Raw genomic sequence first — 11,285 nt, 5'->3', positions numbered from 1 at the left:
TTTCCTTAGCAACCATAGATAATGATAGTTCCCTTTCAATTTGAAAATGACCACCAAAACATTAAGTATGGGATATGCCTGTCTACTGGTAGGTATTTTCTGAGCTCTCTATACCAGAGCTGCCGATAGGCCCATTCCTGTGATGACGCTTTCTGTCCTGCCTATAGAGGAGTTAAAACCGTCATTCCATGGAAGGCATGTCTCTTTTTGCCTATGAAGACAGTAAGGTAAGACCCTCTGTGTTGGTATCTGAGAATATTGTGAAAAATAACTTTTGAGTCAATTGCAGTTCCCTTGCCTTTCAGGCTGAAAGCTGGTTTGCCACATTCACAGAAACAGTGACTCCTGATTCAGCCTTTTTCTACTTTCTTCTTCAGTATCCTGCGTGTGCTTGCGCTGCAGGCTGCTGCTTTCCTATCAGTGGTACGTGAGTCGACTGCCTGTGCAGTATTGATTTAAAGGAGTGAGTGTTGTTGTCTTTTCCAGCCTTTCACTCGCGTGAGAGCATGTCCGTCACAGGGGGCTAGGCTCTGCCTTTGGCTGCTGAGTAGCATATGTGAGTATATATATATATATATATATATATATATATATATATATATATATATATATATATATATATAAAAATTGTTCTTGACTAAATACCCCAGCTGGCACATCTGCAGTGCGCATGCGGTATTCCCGCTTGCCTGTGTGTCTCCCCTGGTGCATGCTACTCGCTGATCAGGTGGCTGAATACACACGGGTAGGGCACACTGTTTTACCCTAACAACTTACTGTTGTGTGTGGTGTATGTGTTTTTTCTTTACTGTCTTGCAGTTTAAAAACAAAAAGTAGTAGCAGCGTGATATCCACCGGGATCCAGCTCTGCTGTGTCCCGCTGTTGAGTTGAATCAGCCGGCTTGTTTCAGCCCGCCTACTCGGCACACTTGGTCACCCGCCTGGCGAGGTGAATGTGTTTCTCCCATTGCTGAACTGCTGTGTGTGTATGCCTCTATTTTTTCCTATTACTGCCTTTGCAGTAAAAAAAAAAATCTTCCTGCCTAGCATGCCGCAGCTCCTTGAGCCCGTGCTCCACTCTGGCATACGTTACGCGTGCTATGTTGTGTGACTGCACGCAGTCCAGAACCAGGTTATTGCTGCACTGCACCATGGTGCAGCACCGTGCGCTCCCCTGTACTGCTCTCCTGATTGGCTACCACAGTCACTCGAGCCTGTGTATCCTCCTCGGTGTATGCTATGCGCTACCCCAGGTTGTGTTGACTACACACGGTTAAGGCTAGCCTCCTCTCAGAGCTCCGGCGCTTAGATGCTCCATGCCTCAGTGCTAAGAGCCACAGCATGTCAATAACACCTGCACTCAGTCCTCCAATTCTTTGGTGCACCAGTACTGTATTCAACCTCACCCAGTGTCCTCAGTGCTTCTGCACCCTTAGTGTCTGAGTGCTTCAGTACACAGGTCTACAACTTGTCAGCATTGCTGAGGAGGACTATGATGCAATTTTGATCGTGGCCTTATGGGAAGGTGGCACCTTCCTTCAGAAGCATCCCCTACCTCCCCTGACCATTCCTTTGGACCAGCGGTTGAGGAATTTCTGCAGCGTTCTTACCAAGAATGCAAGGCGTCTGGGCAGGTAGAATTAGTGCTCCCCTCCTGTACTCTGGTACAGGAGAGAACAAGACGCTGGCGTCCTCCGTACTCGCCAGGCTGTGTGGCCGGGCAAATGGTTTATCACAGTGGACTGAAAGGAAGCGTATTCCACGTCCTTATTCGTCCAGTGCAGAGGAAGTATCTCCGCTTCATCTTTCAGGGGAGAGTCTTTGAGTTTTATGTGCTGTCATTTGGCCTCTCTTTAGCCCCCACACATTTTCAAAGTGCATGGATAACTTGTGTTAAACTATTGGGTCTGATCGGGTCTTCATCAGCCACCTAAATCTCGCCTATGCTGGGAATCTCTATGCTGGTTGAGGCAAGCCTCTCACCTGAGCGAAGGTGCATGGATGGGAGTGATACACAACCGTCAATTGGTGTTGACAGACGCACCCAGCTCTGGACTCTGGGTTCTCAGACCCTGGTCGGATCGCTGGACATCCCTGCACATAAATAAGTGGGAGAAATAAGTGGGAGCTGAAAGCAGCCCACGAGTGGCCCAAAGCGTTTTGTACACTTTCCCACCGATACCGCTACTCCCTGCCTTTTTCGAGAAGTTCAGGAGATACAAGGCGACAGTTCTCCTGGTGGCTCCTAAATGGCCCAGGAGATTCTGGTTTTCAAACCTCTGCCAGCAGCTGCAAGGCCAGCCCTGGGAGATCCTGCTGTGCATGGATCTCCTCAGTCAGGTGCAAGACACCCTCTGGCACCCAGAACTGGGCAGACTCCAACTGTGGGTCTGGCCGATGAACTGGACAGTAAGTCCACCTTAGGGCTCTCAGACGCAGTTGTCAGTACACTGCAGAGTGCTAGGGCCTCCTCCACAGGGGCGTTACATGCCATATGTGGAAGCATGGCCAGAGGTCATCACCCCAATTATTGCCCTATAGCAACTATTTGGCAGTTTCTGCAAGATCTGTTAGAGGCGGGTTGATCCACCTCTACGTTGAAATTGTACCTAGCAGCCCTATCTGCATGCCATGTCCCCAATGACTCAGTGTCCCGGGGGCTCATATACTAGAGACTCGTTTCTTGAAGGGTGCTCGGTGGTTACGCCCTCCCAGGAGGGCCGTTCTCCCCGAATGGAGCCTTGATGTTGTACTGGAGGCTCTCACAAAGGCCCCATTTGAGCCTATACACTCCATAGAGTTGAAGCATCTCTCTATGAAGACAGCCTTCCTCTTGACTATCATCTCCTCAAAGCGGGTCAGTGAGCTGTAGGCGCTGTGGGTGCACAACTCCTGTATGCATATTTGGGATGATGGCAGCAGGTTGTCACTGCGTACAAACCCTGCTTTCCTCCCCAAGGTGATCACAGCCTTCCACATGAACTAGTGCGTGGAAGTGGAGTCTTTCCATCCACCTCTGTTTGCTTCGGAGGAGGATAGGAGATTGAACTTCCTCTGCCCAGCGCGGGCGCTGAGATGTTACGTGGATAGAACAAGAGCTCTGCGTCATTCTGACCAGCTCTTTGTTTGGTTTACGGACCCTAGCACAGCCCCTCTCACAATAGCGACTGTCCCACTGGATTGTGGCTACAGTCTCTGTGGCATATGACAGTGCTGGCTTACCCTCACCTTGGAGAGTAGCTGCTAGAGGGTTGGCTATGTCTTCGGTCCTCTTCAGAGGGGCCTCACTGTCCGATATATGTACGGAGGCTAGCTGGGCTATGCCGCATACATTCTCCAGGTTCCACCTCTTGAATGTGATAGATCCATCCTTGCTTCAGTTGGCATGAGGGTCCTTGAGCTTGCACCCTCACACCACTAACCTAGGGTTAAGAGGTTCTGGTGCGTCCCTCGTAAGCTGCCGTTCCTTCTCTCTCGCAAAGGCTCTGGTATAAATTTTCCATACCTAATGTTTTGGTGGGCCTCAATTGAAAGGGAACATTAGGTTACTTACGGTAACCCTGGTTCCCTGAAAGAGAAGACGACCACCAAAACGTTTCTCATTAGGTTGACCTGATAAGTGTACTGGATGTTGTGTTTTGTGATTTTTGACTAACTTCTGGGGGGGGGGGGGGGTGATAATTTAGCACCAGTAGCCTCTCTGGTGCTGCGCTTTCAAAACAGTTTAGCACCAACTTTCTAAATGATTTGCACCCCTGTGCTTTGTCAGTTTTTTTTTTTTTTTTTTTTTTTTTTTTTTTTTTTGCAATGCCCTAAACAAATCTTTCTTTCCGTACATGTTAAATGCCATTAAAACTAAATATTCATAATGTAGCTGTTTTTTCTTCTTAAATTATCAAATGGATGTTTATTATATTTAAATTATAAGTTTTTTTTTTTCTAAACAAAATGCAGAATGCCTGCATCTTGCCAGTTATAACTTTTTTTATTTTTTTATTGTTCCTTTCTGTGGTCCCGTGGTGATAGCACACCACAGTATTCTCTCCTTTAAAAACCTCTTCTCACTTTCACAGGGGCATTGCAACCCCTCTCAGTGCCACTGGGGGGCGGTAAGAACCCATGCACACACTTAATGGTTTGATCTCGTCTCCATTGTCACCTCTGATTAAACCTACACTGTGAAATCAAATGTTTGAGAATTAAACATAGATACTGTGCATTAGATTTGAAATACACTGTAATATCTGCAATGAATAATTGTTGATCTGCTTGAACTAGAAGCAAAAAACAAAGCATCCAGGGGAAGGGAAACTTAATTTCAGATCAAATGGTTTGTAAATATCAGACCTGGGGCAAATATAGTTGTATTTGATATTTTATTTGTAAACACCAACTATTTCAAATAGTTGAAATACTTAAATATATATGCTTGAAATAAATTAATTTTGCTTTTTAAATATTCAAATATTAATTGCACAAAATATTAAATTATATATATAATATATATATATATATATATATATATATATATATATATATATATATATATATATATATATATATATATATATATATTCTAAATAGTTAATGAATAATCAAAAACTAAATGTAAACCCTAAATGTATAATTATGGCCCAAGTCTTGCAATTACCACATGGTGGTTGAGGAGGATTTCTAACGAGGAAAATGCTCAACATGTTCAATTCAATAACTTCAAAGTATACATAGTGGAGAAAGAACTGGAAAATGGCAATGAGGGAATTGATGCTACTGATTGAAGAAACGCTGGGGGCAGAGAGGTCAATGATAAGTCACATCTTGTCTGATATATCATTTTGTTGTTATACTTACAAGTTCTCTTTGTGCACTATGTTTTTTTTTCCCCACTTAGACTGAAGCTGATTCCAGGGACTTTCACTTGATTTCATTTAGATCCCAGGAGACTTGGGTCTGATTTCACGTAGGCTGTGTTCACAGTGGGTCCGCTAAGAGGTTTTGGTCTGCACTTGGTACATAAGAACATAAGAACATAAGAAAGTTTACAAATGAGAGGAGGGGGAGAAATCAACAAAAAAACAGAAGGGAGACCGCATCAAAACAAGAACAACAACTCAGGTAAGACAACCATTAAATGTATTTATCTAAATGCTAGAAGTATCAGAAACAAAATTCTAGAACTTGAAGCTACTGCACTAACAGGTAACTATGATGTGATAGGTGTTACAGAAACGTGGTTATCTGAGAGTGATGGGGACGAATATAATATTTGTGGGTATACACTGTTTAGGCTATACATAAGAAACAGTCTTAGGTGTTAAACCTGGACAAAGAAAATAAAACCGAATCAATATTCAGAATAACAGACCCATAATAATAGGAGCATGCTATAGACCGCCAGATTCAGCGGTGAGCAAAATAATCTGTTATACAATGACATTAGAAATGTGTGTAGCAAAGGAGAAGCCATACTAATGGGGGATTTCAACTTCCCCCAAATAAAATGGGAAAACCCGGTGGGTAGCGCGAAGGATGAAATAGAAATGGTCCACTGCTTCCTAACACAATTTGTGAAGGCACCCACTAGAGGGGAGGCATGCCTTGATTTAGTCTTTTCAAATAACGAAGATAGAATAACTAAAACAGAGGTCAGAGAACCACTTCAGACCACAACATGGTCTCATTTGTGTTTTTTAAATCCTCAAAAGTAAAGACTAAAGCTAAGGTTTACAATTTTTCTATGAAGGCATGAAACAGAGACTAACAGAAGTAGATTGGAGTAAAATAGAGAAAACACCCACAGAAGAAGGATGGTTGTTCTTCAAAAACGTAGTACTAGAGGCGCAAAACAATTATATCCCTAAAGTAGACAAATCTAAATGTAAAACTAAATTGCCAAAATGGTTTAATAGATCAATTAAAAAAAATATTCAGCGAAAAAAGGCACTTTACAGAGCATTAAAAAAGGACCAAAAAGAAAGTACACAGAAAGAGTACACAGATCTGCAAATGCAAGTCAAAAAGGAAGTTAGAAAGGCCAAGAGAGAAATAGAAATGAACATTGCTAAGGGAGCTAAAACCAATTCCAAAATGTTTTTCCAATATTACAACAGCAAGAGAACATTTTAAATGTTTAAGAGATACAAATGTCGTAGAGGAAGAAAAAAAAATAGCAAATATGTTAAATGATTACTTTTCACAAGTTTTTACAAAGGAAGATACTGACAACATGCCCCACATGTCAAGTTCCTATCCAGTTTTAAATAACTTTTTGAGGCAGAAGTGTTAAAGGGACTAGGAGCTCTTAAAATAAACAAATCCCCTGGGCCGGATGAGATCCTCCCAGTAGTACTCAAAGAAATGAAAGAAGTAATTTACAAACCGCTAACCAAGATCATGCAGCAGTCTCTTGACACAGGGGTGGTACCGACAGACTGGAAAATTGCAAACGTAATACCGATCCACAAAAAGGGAAACAAAACTGAACCAGGTAACTACAGACCAGTAAGCCTGACTTCTATTATATGCAAATATGGAAACTGGTCCAAAATGGCCTATATGGTAACAGGGTCCTGGGAGACAGTCAACATGGTTTTATCGTGACTTGCATGCAACATCTGGATTTGCAAAGCATATGACAGGTTTATTTAGATTTCCAGAAAGCTTTTGACAAAGTCCCGCACAAAAGATTAATTCTCAAACTGAACGCAGTTGGGATTCATGTACATGGATTAGGGAGTGGTTAACATGTAGAAAACAGAAAGTACTGATTAGAGGAAAAACCTCAGAATGGAGTGTGGTAACCAGCGGTGTACCACAGGGATCAGTATTAGGTCCTCTGCTATTCCTAATCTACATTAATGATTTAGATTCTGGTATAGTAAGCAAACTTGTTAAAATTTGCAGACGACACAAAAATAGGAGGAGTGGCAAACACTGATGCAGCAGCAAAGGTCATTCAAAATGATCTAGACAAGATTCAGAACTGGGCAGACACATGGCAAATGACATTTAATAGAGAAAAGTGTAAGGTACTGCACGCAGGAAATAAAAATGTACATTATAAATATCATATGGGAGATATTGAAATTGGAGAAGGAATCTATGAAAAAGACCTAGGAGTTTTTGTTGACTCAGAAATGTCTTCATCTAGGCAATGTGGGGAAGCTATAAAAAAGGCTAACAAGATGCTCGGATACATTGTGAAAAGTGTTGAATTTAAATCAAGGGAAGTAATGTTAAAACTGTACAATGCACTTGTAAGACCTCATCTTGAATATTGTGTGCAGTTCTGGTCACCTCGCTATAAAAAAGATATTGCTGCTCTAGAAAGAGTGCAAAGAAGAGCGACCAGAATTATTCCGGGCTTAAAAGGCATGTCATATGCAGACAGGCTAAAAGAATTGAATCTGTTCAGTCTTGAACAAAGAAGACTACGTGGCGACCTAATTCAAGCATTCAAAATTCTAAAAGGTATTGACAGTGTCGACCCAAGGGACTTTTTCAGCCTGAAAAAAGAAACAAGGACCAGGGGTCACAAATGGAGTTTAGAAAAAGGGGCATTCAGAACAGAAAATAGGAGACACTTTTTTACACAGAGAATTGTGAGGGTCTGGAATCAACTCCCCAGTAATGTTGTTGAAGCTGACACCCTGGGATCCTTCAAGAAGCTGCTTGATGAGATTTTGGGATCAATAAGCTACTAACAACCAAACGAGCAAGATGGGCCGAATGGCCTCCTCTCGTTTGTAAACTTTCTTATGTTCTTATGTTCTTATGTTCTTATGATCCCAGAATCTCATCAAGCAACTTCTTGAAGGATCCCAGGGTGTCAGCTTCAACAACATTACTGGGGAGTTGATTCCAGACCCTCACAATTCTCTGTGTAAAAAAGTGCCTCCTATTTTCTGTTCTGAATGCCCCTTTGTCTAATCTCCATGGTCCTTGTTTCTTTTTTCAGGCTGAAACAGTCCCTTGTGTTGACACTGTCAATACCTTTTAGAATTTTGAATGCTTGAATTAGGTCGCCACATAGTCTTCTTTGTTCAAGACTGAACAGATTCAATTCTTTTAGCCTGTCTGCATATGACATGCCTTTCAAGCCCAGAATAATTCTGGTCGCTCTTCTTTGCACACTTTCTAGAGCAGCAATATCTTTTTTATAGCGAGGTGACCAGAACTGCACACAATATTCAAGATGAGGTCTTACTAGTGCATTGTACAGTTTTAACATTACTTCCCTTGATTTAAATTTTTCAACACTTTTCACAATGTATCCGAGCATCTTGTTAGCCTTTTTTATAGCTTCCCCACATTGTCTAGATGAAGACATTTCTGAGTCAACAAAAACTCCTAGGTCTTTTTCATAGATTCCTTCTCCAATTTCAGTATCTCCCATATGATATTTATAATGTACATTTTTTATTACCTTACACTTTTCTCTATTAAAGGTTTCTCCTCTAATCAGTACTTTCTGTTTTCTACATGTTAACCACTCCCTAATCCATGTACATGTGTTTCCTTGAATTCTAACTGCGTTCAGTTTGAGAATTAATCTTTTGTGCGGGACTTTGTCAAAAGCTTTCTGGAAATCTAAATAAACCATGTCATATGCTTTGCAATTATCCATTATCGATGTTACATCCTCAAAAAAATCAAACAAGTTAGTTAGACACGATCTCCCTTTCCTAAAACCATGTTGACTGTCTCCCAGGACCCTTACTGGTCTGTAGTTACCTGGTTCAGTTTTGTTTCCCTTTTTGTGGATCGGTATTACGTTTGCAATCTTCCAGTCTGTCGGTACCACCCCTGTGTCAAGAGACTGCTGCATACGTTTGGCAAACGCAGTGAGTCTGCTTCGCTTGCTAAACCTCAATGTGGAAAACTGCTGGACTCGGTACAAGGTAACAGGGTACAGGGTAACACGACTCGGAAGTAAATATTTTGCACATAGTTTAGTTCATATTCTTAAGAAACAAGTAGAGCAAAAACAGCCTTAATTTTTTTGTTTCGGTCAGGAGAGTAGCAGAATAGTAGAATAATTTATGAGGATGGTTTGGCGCCATTCAAAAATACAATAAACAATCTTATGTATTATTTATTGAATCATTCTGACTATGTGTTTATTGTGTTTAAATGGTAATACTAATAGCTGATCTATTTTTAAAATCTGGATTTTTGTACATTTAACATGTTTTGAAATGACACTATAAAGAAACTAATGAATTGTTATCATTGCAATAAATACAGCCAATGTTTAATTTTGAAACTATTATTGTATTATTATATACTGCTATTTTAACAGCTTCAGAGTTGACGCCAATAAATTGAAGAAAAGTGTTTTTCACTCTGCAGTTTTTCACTCTAAATCTCTGATATAAATTTGGTCAGACACCAAACGAAGCCAAACATCTGGACAAAACTCACAAAATAGTAAAAAATATTTCTCAAATGAGTGGCTATAGTAGGAGAACAGGTCAGTGTTGCATAGCTGAATACTGCAGAATTATCCTACTGATGTCCTTCAACACATGTATTAATAAAATTAGAGAAGTGCTCCCCCGTTCCCCTGCTTTCCTCCACAGCAATATGTAAGAATCTAAAACATGCTATTAAAAACTGAAGCAACACTTCAATAGCTGCCCTCTTTCAAGATACCTTGCAGGATACTGTAAACATCCGGTTCACAGACCATTTAAGCAAACCGAGTGCACCTGCAAACTGCACTGTGAACACAAACCAACTCGGTCCTGAAAAACAATGGAAAAGGACCAGATGAACTCGGTCCCTCGCAGATAAACATGAACAGCAAGCACATTGCAACATCGTTTCAAACGAAATGAACCAGACAGAGTCCGTTTGAAACAGACCCAGTGTGAATGCATTGTCGTCATCTAGGGTCCCAATCTAGGGTCCCCTGCTAGTAAGACTAAAGTGAGTCCGGACTGTCCGAATCCGACTGGATCAAAACCAACTTATGGTCATGGGGTGTCCTTATTTGGTATGTTTTTGTTATGGTACACATGTATAAAGTAAGTAAATGTTCTCCATTATTTAGCCATTGCGTACAAAAACTGTTTCCTCCTCATGAGTGAGTATTAATATATACATAGTATATGTATATTATATATATATATATACATATATATATATATATATATATATATATATATATATATATATATATATATATATATATATATATATATATATATTTTAACTGTTTGTATTTAAGGTACTATGCCCTATCTTGTAAAGTGCTTTGTGATGGTGATCCACTATGAAAGGCACTGTATAAAATAAAGACTGATTTTTAATTTTTTTTTTAGTTGTCGACAGTTATTATTTTTCATTATTTTCTTCCCAATTTAGTCGTGCCCAATTATTTTTAGGCTCGGCTCACCGCTACCACCCCTGCACCGACTTGGGAGTAGTGAAGATGAACACATGCTGCCCTCCGAAGCATGTGTTGTCAGCTAACTGCTTCTTTACACACTGCAGACTAACCATGCAGCCACCTCAGTGTCAAAGGACAATGCATCCCTGGGTAGCTTACAGGTGCCTGGCTGAACCACGGGGGTCTCTGGTGTGTGGTGAGCTGAGGACACCTTCACTGACCTAGCCCTCCCCACCTCCTGGGCAGCACCTGGCCAATTGTGCGCCACCCCCTAGGAACTCCTGTTACACAGCTGGCAGTGACGTAGCCTGGAACTGAACTTGCGATTTCCAGACTATAGGGCACATCCACACGGAGTGCTTTTACTGGATGCCCCACTCTGAAGCACCCTATTCATTGTTTGAGTTAACATACATTGTACCTCTCTATCTTTCATCACATGCACTACAGTAGAGGCGTTGACATACAAATTCAAATTTCTATACTGCCTTTCATCACAAGGAGCCCAAAGTGCTTCACACACAATATGAACAATTAAATCATTACATTAAGAACAGTCTAGTACAAAATTGTAAAAACAGAAATTTAAAAAGAGACACAATACATGGTTTTAATTGAAAAATGAGAAAAACTAAGATAAAAAAAAAGTTTGTTAAAATAGAACAATTAAGAGTAAAACTAAAATTGTGATAATTGTTTAATTTGAAAATTGGTAAAACTATAATAGAACAATTAAACAGTCAATAAAAAACATTCAAAATATAGAATTAAAATGGACAGAAAGAAAATGCAGTTTTATTGTAAGATGGGAAACTAAGATAAAAAGCTAGTGTCTCAAAATAAGTTTTCAATCTTTATTTAAAACAAAGTAACAGTCCCAGCTTACATGACA

Source organism: Polyodon spathula, chromosome 38 (genome assembly GCF_017654505.1).
Source record: "Polyodon spathula isolate WHYD16114869_AA chromosome 38, ASM1765450v1, whole genome shotgun sequence".
Lineage (NCBI taxonomy): Eukaryota > Metazoa > Chordata > Actinopteri > Acipenseriformes > Polyodontidae > Polyodon > Polyodon spathula.
The sequence above is the reverse complement of the archived record's forward strand: the minus strand, read 5'-3'. Positions refer to the sequence as shown.